We start from the raw sequence: 15,121 nt of genomic DNA on the forward strand, positions 1-15,121 counted from the left end.
ATAATTTCTTGTGAAAAGAAGTAAGGAAGTAGATGCTGTTTTGTTTTTATTAGCACTTTGACACTTTGACTTTTGACTATAAATGAATAGTTTAAGTAAAAATCACGTTTTAAAAAATCAGTAAGAAAAATGAGGCTTCTTTGATACATTCAAAAGTTGGAAATTATGGTCATGTGTTTGGGTGAAGAGGGTAGTTCTGTCCAAATTTCATTTTTTTGAAGTCCACCTTCCATTCTTACTAGCCCCAGTTAAGGAGGAAAAGTTACAAACCTAATTGATTAGAATCTGAGATATTGGTTAGATCCTGTTAGACTAGTGGGTTGAGACAGCAATCTTAAAACTAAGAGTTGGTCCCACCATTTTATTTTACTTTCCACTATAAGCTATAAATACACTTGGTCAAGACAAAATGGAGCTTGTTCCTTGAGTGTGTGAAATCAGCTCTCATCCCTTTCCATGTTGAAAATTCAATTTATAGACTGCCCCAAAGTTTCCAGATCATAGGAATAAAAAAAAAAAAAAAAAACACTGTTAAGTGCTTTGGCTTATAATTTCATTTAATTTAGTTTTTTCTTTCAAAAGTACTCTAAAGTTAGTTAGTATTACATGTTTTTCCAGGTTTTTAAATCCTACTCAGCAAATATTACTTGCATACATAACTTTCTTAAAAATTCCACAGACTAGGAGAGGTGAACATATTTTTTAGTCAGCAATATTCCAAATTGAAACATAATGTATGGCTATCATTTGTAGTGTGATTCTAGCCTAAGCAACTGACTTTTGTATTTTCTTTAGCTGCATTGTGCAGAAAAAATAATATAAAGAGTTGCAAATACTAATAGCTTCTCTCCCTCTCATATTCTACCCCTTTATCCATTGCTTTATCTCATCTTTTTATATCTTTCTTGTTTTTGTCCTTACAAATCTCTATGAAATTTCAAAAATGCATTTCAATTCAATTAATTTGGAAGTTTGATAAAAAATATAGTAAGCTTGCTTTTTTTTTGAAAATTATATTCCACTTTATTTTTTCAAATCTTGACTCTTTTCTAGACATAATATGGCCAAACCTATTTCCCTCCTCCTTCCAAACTTTTATTATTATTAAAGTATATTTGACATGCAAAGTTATATTAATTTCAGGTTATAAGATAGTGATTTGACAATTCTATACATTACTTATGCTAGTAAAGATAAATGTAGTAACTGTCACCATAAAATATTATATTATTGACTATATTTCCTATGCTGTACTTTTCATCTCCATGACTTATTGTGTAACTGGAAGCTTTTACTTCTTAATCCCTCTCAGCTATCTCACCCATCCCTCATTCCCTCCCCTCTGGCAACCACAAGTTTGTTCTCTATAGTTACGAGTCTGTATCTGTTATTTTGTTTTTGTTTTTGTTTTTTCAATTCCCTATTTAAGTGAAATCATATGGTATTTGTCTTTCTCTGTCTGACTTGTTTCATTTAGCATAATACCCTGTAGATCCATTCATGTTGTTGAAAATGGCATGATCTCATTCTTTTATATGACTAAGTAATATTCCATTGTGTATATATACCACACCTTCTTTATCTACTCATCTATAGATGGACATCTGAGTTACTTCCATTACTTAGCTGTTGTAAATGATACTGCAATAAACATAGGGGTGGATATATCCCTCCAAATTCATTTTCCTTGGGTATATACCCAGTAGTGGAATGACTGCATTATATAATATTTCTATTTTTATTTTTTTAGAAACTTCCATACTGCTTTCCACAGTTGTTACACCAATTTACATCCCCACCAACAGTGCATAAGGGTTTCCTTTTCTCCACATTCCTGCTGACCCCCTTGTTATATTTGTCCTTTTGATACTAACCATTCTGATTGGTGATATCCCATTGTAATTTTGATTTGCATTTTCCTGATGATTAGTAATGTTGAGCATTTTTTCATGTGTCTGTTGGACATCTGTATGTCTTGTTTGGACAAATGTCTATTCTGGTCTTCTGCCCATCATTTAATCAGGTTATTTGTATTTTGGTGTTGTGTAAGTTCTTTATAGATTTTGGATATTAACCCTTTACCAGATATATCATTTGCAAAAATCTTCTCCCTTCAGTAGGTTGCCTTCACATTTTGTTGATGGTTTCCTTTGCTGTGCAAAAGCTTTTTATTTTGGTATAATCCCAAGAGTTTATTTTTCCTTTGTTTTTCTTGCCTGAAGAGACATATCCATAAATATGTTGCTAAGGTTGATGATGGCCAAGGGACTACTGCCTGTTTTCTTTTAGGAATTTTATGGTTTCAGGTTTCACAATCGGGTCTTGAATCCATTTTGAGTTTATTTTTGTGTGTGGTGTAAGCAAGTGGTCGGTTGTATTCTTTTGCATGTAGCTATCAGGTTTTCCCAATACTATTTATTGAAGAGGTGATCTTTTCCCCATTGTATATTCTTGCTTCTTCGTCACTGATTAGTTGACCATATAAACATAGGTTTATTTTTGGGCTCACTATTCTGATCCATTGATCTATATGTCTTTTTTTGTGTCAGTACCATACTCTTTTGATTATCTTATCTTTGTAATATATCTAGAAATCTGGGATTGTGATATCTCCAATTTTGTTCTTTTTCAAGACTGTTTTGGCAAATCAGGGTCTTTTGTGGTTCTATAGATTTTTTTTATTATTATTATTATCTGCACTAGTTCTCTGAAAAATATCCTTGGTAGTTTGATAGGGATTGCATTGAATCTGTAGATTGCTTTGGGTAGTCTGAACATTTTAACAATATTATTTCAGCTAACCTATAAGTACATATCTCTTTCCATTTGTGTCATCTTCGATTTCTTTCATCAATATCTTATAGTTTTCAAAGTATAGGTCTTTCATCTACGTGATTAAATTTATTCCTAGACATTTTATTCTTTTTGATGCAATTATAAATGGGATTGTTTCCTTAATTTCTCTGTCTGCTACTTTGTTATTAGTGTATAGGAATACAACAGATTTCTGTGTATTAATTTTGTATCCTGCAGCTTTACAGTATTTATTCTAATAGCTTTTTGGTGGATTCTTTAGTTTTTTATTATGTCATCTGCAAATAGCGACAGTTTTACTTATTTCTCCCCAATTTGGATATGTTTTTTTTTTTTTCTTTTTCTTATCTGATTGCTGTGGCTAGGACTTTCCAGTACTATGAATAAAAGTAGTGATGGTAGACATCCTTCTCTTATTCCTGAATATGATGTTTAGCTGTGAGTTAAACAGTCTTTCTTATGTTGAGGTGTGCTCCCTCTAAACCCACTTTGTTGAGAGTTTTTATGATGAACTGGATGTTGTATTTTATCAAGTGCTTTTTCTGAATTTATCAAGATGGTTGTATGGTTTTTATCCTTCTTGTTAATGTGATACATTAATTTGATTTATTTGCAAATATTGAGCCATCCTTGTATCCCTAGAATAAATTTCATTTGATTGTGGTACATGATTCTTTCAATATATTGTTGGATTTAACTTGCTAATGTGTTGTTCAGGATTTTTACATCTATGTGCATCAGAAATATTAGCCTGTAGTTTTTTGTTTGATTTTGTTTTTTTTAAATAGTGTCTTTTGTCTGGTTTTGGTATCAGGGTAATGCTGACCTATTTTTTTTTTATTAGTTTGAGAAGAAAAGTATTAAATCTTCTTTAAAGATTAGTAGAATTCTTCTTTTCAGTAGAATTCGCAGTGAAGCCATCTGGCCTGGGCTCTTGTTGAGAGTTGTTTTTATTATTTTTATTTTTATTTTTAATTATTCACTTTTATTACCAGTCTATTCAAATTTTATAATTTCTTTCTAATTTAGTTTTAAAGATTATATGTTTCTAGGGATATATCTATTTCTTTTAGATTGTTCAATTTTCTGATACAATTTTCTATAGTATCATCTCAGAATTCTTAGTATTTCTGTGGTGTGGTTTTTATTTCTCCTCGTGCATTTCTAATTTTATTTAAGTCATCTCTTTTTCTCAATTAGTCTAAAGCTTTGTATGTTTTGTTCATCTTTTCAAAGAGCCAGGTTTTAGCTTCATTGATCTTTTCTTTTTTTTTTAATTTTGGTCTCCATTTCATTTATTTCTGCTCTGATATTTATTATTTCTTCCCTTCTCCTAACTTTTTTTTTTTCTTTTTTGTGGTTCCTTTGGGTGTAGGGTTAAATTGTTGGAAATTTTTCTTGCTTCTTGAGCTAGGCCTGTATTTCTATAAACTTCCTCTTAGAACTGCTTTTGTTGTGTTCCAATGATTCTGACCATTGTGTTTGCATTTTCATTTGTCTCCATGTGTTTTTTTTTTATTTCCTCTTGGATTTCTTTGTTGACTCACTGGTTTTAAAGTAGCAAGTTTAACCTCCATGTGTTTATGTTTTTTACATTTTTTTCCTTGTAATTGATTTCTAGTTTCAGGTCTTTGTGCTCAGAAAAGATACCTAATATAATTTCAGTTTTCTTAAATTTCCTGAGACTTTTTGTATAGACTAACATGTGATCTCTCTTGGAGAATGTTCCATATGCACTTGAAAAGAATGTGTATTCTACTATTATTAGATAGACTTAACAGATATATAGATTACATCTACCTAGTCTAATATGTCATTCAAAGCCACTGTTTCTTATTGATTTTCTGTCTGACAATCTATTGATGCAAATTGAGTGTTAAAGTTCCCTACTATTATTGCATTACTGTAAATATCTCCCTTTATGTTTGTTAATATTTGCCTTATGTATTTCAATGTTTCTATGTTGAGTCCATAGATATTTATAATTATTATGTCCTCTTGTTAGATTGATCCCTTTTATCATAAGATAATGCCCTTCTTTTTATTCTTGCTACTGTCTTTGTTTTAAAGTCTATTTTGTCTGATGTAGTAATTGCAACTCTGGTTTGTTGTTTTTGCTTTCATTACATAGAATATCTCTTCCCACCATTTCACTTCTTGTCTATATGTATGACCTTTTCTTTATGACTAGCTGTGGAAGATCTGTTCTGCTAATCTTCAGGTCATTTTCAGAGTTAGGTGCAATACATACAGTTGTGCCTCAGTGTGTCCATGGGACAAGGTGTGCTCAGGATCCACCTACTTTGCCATTTACCCTGCTTTCCTCTGTCTTTTTAATAGCAGAATCCCTAGGTATCAAATGGCTGATACTTACTTTTTCATCAGTTGAAAGTTAGATAAGAAGAATGTTACAACTACTATATTGTATATCATCTGATTACATACTATTTTGCAACTGTATATTTTGGTTTGATGAAAGCAAAAATATAGCATATGCACTTTCCTAGAAGTCACACAAGTGTATTGCATGTGTGGTTACAGCACAGTACTGGCTTGTACAATTTGCACTAAGGAGATTTCCAGGTTTGGCTTTTAAAAAGAAAACAAATTCCAAACCCTTACCTCTAAAATCAAGGACACATTTATAAGATCTTCAAATATATGCACTGGGATTTGGTAGTCTCATTTTGAGGTCCAACCAGTAGGTTAATATGAGTATGTAGTCAGTCTCCCATTGGTCTATTAGCTTATTAAAGTGTTAATTGATATAGTTCAATTTCATTTAAAATGCAAATAAGATGTTGGTGAAACCCTGAATTTCTTTTGAATTTTGAGGTTTGGGGGAACCCAGTTTTAAATCACTAATGTAATCCTTCTGCTTTTTTCAACTAATGGGCAAAATGTGGCCTAGATAAATGAAATGAACTGTCTAAGGGACTTAAAGATTGGTCAAGATGGATTTGATTGAGAACTAATCAACAGGGAAATTAAAAATTAATTGGTTATCAAATTAAACTTTGAAATAAAACTACAAAAGAGGGACTAGTTTTGTAAAAAGTTATAATCTATGCTTCAGTGAACCTTTTATTTAATAAACACATATTTGTTCTTAACAATTACTTTAAGCTTCTTTAAAAATGTCACCTTTATTGCAAAATATCAAAGACATCCAAATTTTATAATTATGACTCCTACTCTCAGGAAAATTAATTGCCCAAAATGAACATGATACTTTTCAATGGCTCATATCAAAATTAAAGCAGTAGAGAGGAGTGACATCACCAAGATGGTAACATAGGTCATTCCCAACTTCACTCCCCTTCACAAGAACAAGAACTATTCATGGAAAAGACATCACTGTTAAAATCTTAGGATACAGGTGAAGTTGAAGCTTCCTCCCTGCACCACAGACACCCAGATGGACAGTGTTAAAAGATAAGAACAGTAGGTGCAACCTGACTGCCCCTCTGTCAGACCAAGACATCACCACATGGAGAGGTCTCAGTGGGAAAAAGAGCCCAGTGTGGACATCCAGCTTCCCCAGCATTGTAATCCTACTTCTGAGTAGGTCCACTGTGGTCTCACCTCATGGGGATCATAGGGGAATCTGCAGGGTTTGATCACTAGGAATTGGATTATGACAGAGAAAGGGGAGAGACTTAGAGCAAACAGCTCTCAGATCTTGGTAGACCAAGTTCCTATCTGTGGTATTCACAAAAAAGTCCCAACCAAAATTTTCCTCAACTGCAGAGCCAAGACAACAGTTTGACCAAGGAATTCAGCATAATGTAGGTTTAACTTCAGAAATCAAAGATCCTGACTGAACCTGAAACCTAGTCTGCCCCTCTGCTAAGGAAGGGAGCTATGTCATAACCTCACCCATTGCTGAGTGTGGGCTGGGTCTGGAAAGCTTCTTAGCAGCACTTGAGCAGAGAGCCTGGCAAGCAGTGCTGACTGTCTGTAGAGCAAACCCAGTGACTGTGTTGGGCCAGGCAATATAGGGCATGATTCCACTTGAGTAAAGACCGCCCCCAAAAGAGCGTTCCTGGCCTGGAAGCTAGTTCTGCCACTTCACCCAGGTAGGTTTACTAATTCATAGTCACAAACTGCTGAGAATAACTCACAGGCTCTTTCAACCAGAAAGCCTATCCTGAGCACCAGCAACAGAGAGCCAAGCACGCAATTCGAATTGGCCAGAGAGTAGTGTACAATTCTGCCTGATTAGTTTTCCAAAAAGTCTTGCCAGCTTTGAGGCCTATTCTGTGTGTCTGTCCCCACCTTTCCTAGAAGGGACACTAATCTGTGCCCTTCCTACTGCTGAATAATGTCCAACTCTGCCTCCAAGGAAACCTAACCAGAGATCCCAGGAATCTCAGTAGCCTGCCCTGCTTTTCTGATTATAGTGGCACTTGAGCAAAGATCCTGACTAGGAGCACTGCATCCACAGAGCCAGAAAGAGCCTCTATTTTCCAGGGAGGTTAGCATTTAGTTCTGTCTGATTTTATCCCCTAACAAATAGCCTTGTTTGCTGTCCCAGGGCCTGGTCTGAAGCCCTGCCCAAAGCCGAACACAGCCTCCAGCCCAACCTGACCAGGAAACCTAATTAGAGCTCCCAACTCATGGTCCTACACATCTGCAAAGCTAAGACATTACCCATCAGGCCAGGAAAATTGGTGCACAGTTCTGGCTAATTTGATCTCCAAACCAGATTTAGTGGCCTTGGAGCCCGTAGAGGAGCCTCTATAGGACAGGGAAACTAATCTGTAGCCCTGCCACTGCTGAGTATAGCTTTCAGCTCGTCCAACTAGACAACATAGCCAGAGAGCATGGGGAACTGTGTAGCGCATCCTATAGCCCTGTTTATAGTGGCACCTGAAAGGAGAGATTAGCCTGTGACTTTCCCTGTCTGCAGAATGGAAACTGGTAGGCCTGTCTAGCCAGCAATTCAGAGCACAGCCTTGCAGACTTTGGGGCCAATTCTGCTATTCCATCATGGCAGAGAAGCTAATTCATAGCCCTTCTACTACTGAACACAGTGCCCAGTCCCAACCATATAGAAAGTTTGACCAGAAAACCTAGGTAACTGTGGAGCCCATGCTACAGTCATGCTTGGACAGAGAACCAAGCCATTAGTCCTATCTAACTGTACTCATCCCATGGCACTCTTCCACTAACTTCACAGTTTGGGCAGTGGCCTCACCCAAAAACAGACCCACCTGCCCAAGGACAATACCAACTGATGTGTCAAGAACTCCAATGAGCAGACTGGTGAAAAACCATCTCTGCCAAAGTAAATTTGTAAAGCTTGGAAGAGAAGACCACTTATCAAATACACCGATACCAAGGTAAGGAATCAAGGATCATGAAAAATCAGGTAAATATAATACCACCTAACAAAACTAATACATATCCAATAATTGACCATAAATAAAGATCTATGAACTGTCAAATAATTTAGAATCCTCTTAAAGAAGTTTAGCCAATACAAGAACATACAGATAGACAAAACAAATAATGCATGAACAAAATGAGAAGTCCAACAAGAAATAAAAACCATAAAAAAACAGAAATCCAAGAGCTCTAAAATACATTGACTGAAATAAAGAACTTAATAGCTTCAACAACACATCAATCATACAGAAGAATCAGAAGCCTAGAAGAAAGGATATTTAAAATTATTTGGAGGAGCAAATGGAAAAAGAAAGAGTGAACAATGCCTATGGGACTTATAAAACATAAAATTATATATATATCTCCATTAAGGAAATCCAAGGAGGAGAAGAGAAAGAGAAAGGAACAGAAAGTATAATTAAAGCAATAATGGCTGAAAACTTTCCCAAACTGGGAAGAGAAATGGACATTTAGATTCATGAGGCCCAAAATACGCCACATAAGTTAAAAAATGAATAAGAAGCATGAGGATACTTTATAAAGCATCAAAAGTGACAAGTCACATACAAAGGAATCCCAATCAACAGAATTCTCAACAGAAACTTTTCAGGCCATGAGAGAATGGAATGATATATTCAAATATTGAAAGAAAAAAAATGTCAGCCAAGAACACAAATGAAGGAGAAATAATATTACTGAAGAAATAAAAATTAAGAGTGCATTACCATTAGACCTGCCTTACAAGAAACAGTACATGGAGTTCTTTGAGTGGACATTAAAAGATACCAATTAACATAGTAAAAACATATGAAGGTAGTATAAAACTCACTGGTAATAATAAATATATAGACAAAGTCAAATTATGTAATATGATAATTATAGTGTATAATTCACATACAACCCTAATTTAAAAGTTAAAAAAAGTCTTAAAAATAACCATAATAATCTGTTATTAGATAAACAATATAAACTATATAAAAAGTAATATCAATAACATAAAATGAGAAGGGAAGGAGAAATAAAAGTATAAAGTTTAGGAATGCTATCAAAGTTCAAAATTATTGTACCTTTTTTTAAACTGACAAATTAAGTATTTTATTTAAGCCTTATGGTAACCACAAGGAAAAAAGCTGAAGTAGTTACACAAAAGATTATGATGAAGAATTCAAAGAATATGGATAGACAAGCCATTGAATCACAAAAGAAGTCAGCAGGATAAGAAGCAAGGAACAATGGTTCTACAAAATTGGTTAGAAAACAATACACAAAATGACATTAGTAAGTCCTTATTTATCAATAATTACTTAATTTAAATAGATTTAATTATCCAACCAAAAGACAGAATGTCTGACTAGATTTTTTTTTTTTAATCCAATGAAGTGCAGCCTATAAGAAACTCACTTTAGCTTTAAGGACACACATACCAAGAGTGAAGGGATGGACACATTTCAAACAAAGAGTAACCAAACAAAAGAGCGGTAGCTGTACTTAAACCAGTCAAAATAAACATCAAAGTAAAAATGGTAAAGAAAGACAAAACAAAGGTCATTATATAATATAAAATGGCCAATCCATCAAGATTTAACAATTGTCAATATTTATAGACCTAACATTGAAGCACACAAATATAACATACAAAACAAATACAGAAATAAAAGGAGAAATAAACACAATACAATACTATTTGGGGACTTCAATACCCCAACTTAATAATGATAGATCATACAGATAGAAAATCAATAAAGATACAGGAAATTTGAACAACATTATACAGAATATTTTATCCAACAAAAGCACAATACACATTCTTCTCAAGTCTGCATAGAACATATTTTAGAATAGATCATATATCAGGTCACAAGATCAGTCTTAACTAATTCAAAAAGATTAAAATCATGACAGTATCTTCTTTGACCATAAGGATATGAAATTACAAATCAATAACAGGAGAAAAACTGAGAAACTCAACAATACTTAGAAATTATACAACATTCTCTTGAACAACCAATGTATGAAAAGGGAAATAAAAAAGTATAATGAGGGGTGCCTGGGTGGCTCAGTCAGTTAAGCATCTGCCTTCGGCTCAGGTCATGATCTCAGGGTCCTGGGATCAAGCCCCATGTCAGGCTCCACATTCAGTGGGGAGTCTGCCTCTCCCTCTCCCCTTGCTCGTGCGCTCTCTCTCACTCTCAAATAAATAAATAAATAAAATCTTTAAATAAAAAAGTATAATGAATTACACAAATATGGAAACCCAACATGCCAAAACTTCCAGGATACAGCAAAAGCAGTTCTAACAGAAAGTTCATGGTAATAAACACATACGTTAAGAAAATGGAAAGATATTAAATAAACAACCTCATTTTACACCTCGAGGAACTAGAAAAAGAACAAATGAAACCCCAGCTTAGCAGAAGGAAGGAAATGATATGAATCAGAGAAGAAATAAAAGAAATACAGGACAGGAACACAATAGAAAAGATTAACAAAACTAAGAGTTATTTCTTTGAAAAAAAAATTGACAAAACTTGAACTAGATTAAGGGAAAAAAGAGAAAACTGTAATCTACAAAATTATACATGAAAGAGGAGACATTACAAAGGATTCTAACAGGCTACTACCAAAAACTATATGCCAACAAACCAAACACCCTAGGAGCAATGAATATATTCTTAGAAATATACAACCTACCAGGATTGACTCATGAAGAAATAGAAAATCTGAACAAACCAGTTACCAGGAGAAATATTGAATCAGTAATCAAAAGTCTCCCAATGAGGGGTGCCTGGGTGGCTCAGTCGGTTAGGTGTCTGCCTTCAGCTTGGGCCCTGATCCCAGGGTCCTGGGATCGAGCCCCAGATTGGGCTCCCTGCTCAGCTGGGAGTCTGTTTCTCCCTCTTCCCCCTGCTCATGCTCTCTCTCTCACTCAAATAAATAAATAAAATCTTTCAAAGAAAAAAGTCTCCCAATGAAGAGCTCAGACCCAGTTAGCTTCACTAAATGACTTTTATCAAATATTAAAAAAATAATAATGCTAATTTTTCTCAAACTATTCCAAAAAATCAAAGAGGAGAAAACACTCCTAAACTAATTTTTTAATTAATTAATTTATTTATTAATTAATTTATTTATTTATTTTGTGTAGTGTTCCAAGATTCATTGTTTGCATATAACACCCAGTGCTCCATGCAATATGTGCCCTCCTTAATACCCATCACTGGGTTAACCCATCCCCCTACCCTCCTCCCCTCTGAAACCCTCAGTTTGTTCTCAGAGTCCATAGTCTCTCATGGTTCGTCTCCCCCTCTGATTCTCCCCCCCTTCATTAGCACTCACCATAGCACATACCCTCCCCAATGTCTATCACCCAACCACACCATCCCTCCCACCCCCCACCACTCCAGCAACCCTGTTTGTTTCCTGAGATTAAGAATTCCTCATATCAGTGAGATCATATGATACTTGTCTTTCTCTGATTGACTTATTTCGCTTAGCATAATACCCTCTAGTTCCATCCACGTCTTTGCAAATGGCAAGATTTTGTTTTTGTTTTTTTTTTAATGTTTGCATAATATTCCATTGTATATATGTACCACATCTTCTTTATCCATTCACTGTTGATGGACATCTAGGCTCTTTCCATAGTTTGGCTATTGTGGACATTGCTGCTATAAACATTGGGGTGCACGTACCCCTTTGGATCACTACACTTGTATCTTTGGGGTAAATACCCAGTAGCGCTGTCATTGAAAATAGAAGGAGAGATAAAAAGCTTCCAGGACAAACAAAAACTAAAAGAATTTGCAAACACCAAACCAGCCCTACAAGAAATATTGAAAGGGGTCCTCTAAGCAAAGAGAGAGCCTAAAAGTAACATAGACCAGAAAGGAATAGAGACAATATACAATAACTGCCACCTTACAGGCAATACAATGGCACTAAATTCATACCTTTCAATAGTTACCCTGAATGTAAATGGGCTAAATGCCCCAATCAAAAGACACAGGCTATCAGATTGGATGAAAAAACAAGACCCATCAATGTGTTGCCTGCAAGAGACTCATTTTAGACCCAAAGACACCTCCAGATTGAAAGTGAGGGGGTGGAAAAAATTTACCATGTTAATGGACACCAAAAGAAAGCTGGGGTGACAATCCTTATATCAGACAAATTAGATTTTAAACCAAAGACTGTAATAAGAGATGAGGAAGGACACTATATCCTACTTAAAGGGTCTATTCAACAAGAAGATCTAACAATTGTAAATATCTATGCCCCTAACATGGGAACAGCCAATTATATAAGCCAATTAATAACAAAATCAAAGAAACACATCGATAACAATACAATAATACTGAGGGACTTTAACACTCCCCCTCACTGAAATGGACAGATCATTAAGCAAAAGATCAACAAGGAAATAAAGACTTTAAAGGACACACTGTACCAAATGGACTTCACAGATATATTCAGAACATTCCATCCCAAAGCAACAGAATACACATTCTTCTCTAGTGCCCATGGAACATTCTCCCAAACTCATTTTAAGAGGCAAGCATTACCCTGATACCAAAGCCAGAAAATAAAATTATAAGCCATTATTTCTGATTAGTATAGATGTAAAATTTTTCAATAAAACACTAGCAAACTGAATTCAGTCACACGTTAAGAAATCACTCATCATGATCAAGTGGGGTTTATTCCTGGAATGCAAAATGTTTCAACATACAGATATCAAGAAATGTGATACATTACAAGGAATAAAAGGAAAAAAACCCTCATAATTATGTCAATAGATGCAGAAAAATAATTTGACAAAATCCAACATCTATTTATGATAAAAACTCTCAACAAAATATGTATAGAAAGAACATATCTCAACAAAAATGCCATATATAACAAGGCCATGGCTAACAATAGGTTGTATGATAGAATGTTCAAATCATTTCCTCTAAAATCAGGGACAAGACAGTGGTGCCCACTCTCAACACCCCTATCCAATATAATAGTGGAATTCCAAGACTGAGCAATCAGGCAAGAAAAAGAAATAAAACCTACCAGAATTGCAAGGGAAAAGGAGAAAAGTACCTATTTGCTAATGACATGATTTCATATAGAGAAAATCCTAAAATGTCATCAAAAGGTGTTATATCCAATAAAGAAATTCAATAGAGTTGCAGTATACAAAAAATACCTATAAAAGAAAAAACGATCCCATTTACAATATCAAAAACATGAATTTAACTTATTAGGTGAAAGACATGTACACTGAAAACTACAAGATATTAATGAAAGAATGAAAAGATAATCCATGTTTATGGATTGGAAGAATACTACTAAAATATCCATAAACCCAAATCCATTTATAGATTCAAAGTAATCTATATCCAAATCCAATAGCAATTTTTACAGAAGCAGTAATAACAATCCTAAAATTTTTATGGAACTACAAAAGACCACAATTAGCCAAAGCAATCCCCCCAAAAAAGAACAAAGCAGGGGAAATTACACTTCTGATCTCAAGCTATATTACAAATTGATAATAATCAAAACAGTATGGTATTGGTATGAAAACAGTCACATGAATCAATGGGATATAATCGAGAGTCCAGAAATAAAATCATGTTTTACTGTCAAATAATACTTGACAAGGGAGCCAAGAATACTCAGTTGGAGAAAAGACAGTCTCACCAATGTTGAATATTAACATACAATAGAATGAAAGTAGATGCCTATTTTACACTACTCACAAAAATTTAACTTGAAATGGATTAAAGACGTAAACGTAAAACCTTAAATCATAAAACTAGAAGACAACTTAGGAAAAAAGCTTCTTAACATCCGACCTGGAAATTGTTTTTTGGATATGACACCTAAAGAGCAATCAACAAAATCAAAAAGAAACAAGTGGAATTACATCAAAATAAAAAGCTTCCCAGTGAGATAAATAATCAACAAAATTAAGCAAACAAGGAATTGGAGAAGATATTTGCAAATTATATATCTGCTAAGGGGTTAACATCCAAAATATATAAAAGACTCCTACAATAGCAAAAAAAAAAAAAATTCTAATTAAAAAATAGGTGGGGTGCCGGGGTGGTTTAGTTGGTTAAGTATCCAACTTTTGGTCTCAACTCAGTTCATGATCTCATGGGTTGTGAGACTGAGTCCCAAGTCAGGCTCTGCACTCAACAGGGCTTCTGCTTGGAGATCTCTCCCTCAGTCCCTCTCCCCACTCATGTGTGTGCTCTCTCTCTAAAATAAATAAATATATTTTTTTAAATGGGCAAATACCAGAATAGACATTTTTACAAAGATGTCCAAATGGCAAACAAGTACATGAAAAGGTGCTCAATATCAGCAATCATATGGAAATGCAAATCAAAACCACCAAGAGATATCACCTCATAGTCTCAGAATGGTATCATCAAAAAGACAAGAAGTAACAAATCCTGGTGAAGATGTGGAAAAAAGAGAACCCTGTGCATTGTTGATGGATTGTAAATTAGTACAACTACTATTGAAACAGCATGGAGAATCCTCAAAAAATTGAAAGAGAACTACTTTACGATCCAGTGATTCCACTTCTAGGTATATAACTAAAGGATTAAAATCACTATGTCAAAGAGATATCTGTACCCCATTTTTCATTGCAGCATTATTAACAATAGCCAAGACATGGAAATAGCCTGTGTCCATTGACAGAAGGATAAATGTGTGTGTGTGTGTGTGTGTTCACTGGAATATGATTCAGCCATAAAAAAGAAGGAAATCCTGCTATTTGATAACATGGATGGACCTTGAGACCACCATGCTAAGTGAAATAAGTCAAACATAAAAACAAATATTTGTATGTGGAATCTAAAAAAAAAAAAAAAAAGGAAAGAAAGAAAAGAAAACAAACAAACCAAAAAAA

Source organism: Phoca vitulina, unplaced genomic scaffold (genome assembly GCF_004348235.1).
Source record: "Phoca vitulina isolate PV1807 unplaced genomic scaffold, GSC_HSeal_1.0 scaffold14, whole genome shotgun sequence".
NCBI classification, from domain to species: Eukaryota; Metazoa; Chordata; class Mammalia; order Carnivora; family Phocidae; genus Phoca; species Phoca vitulina.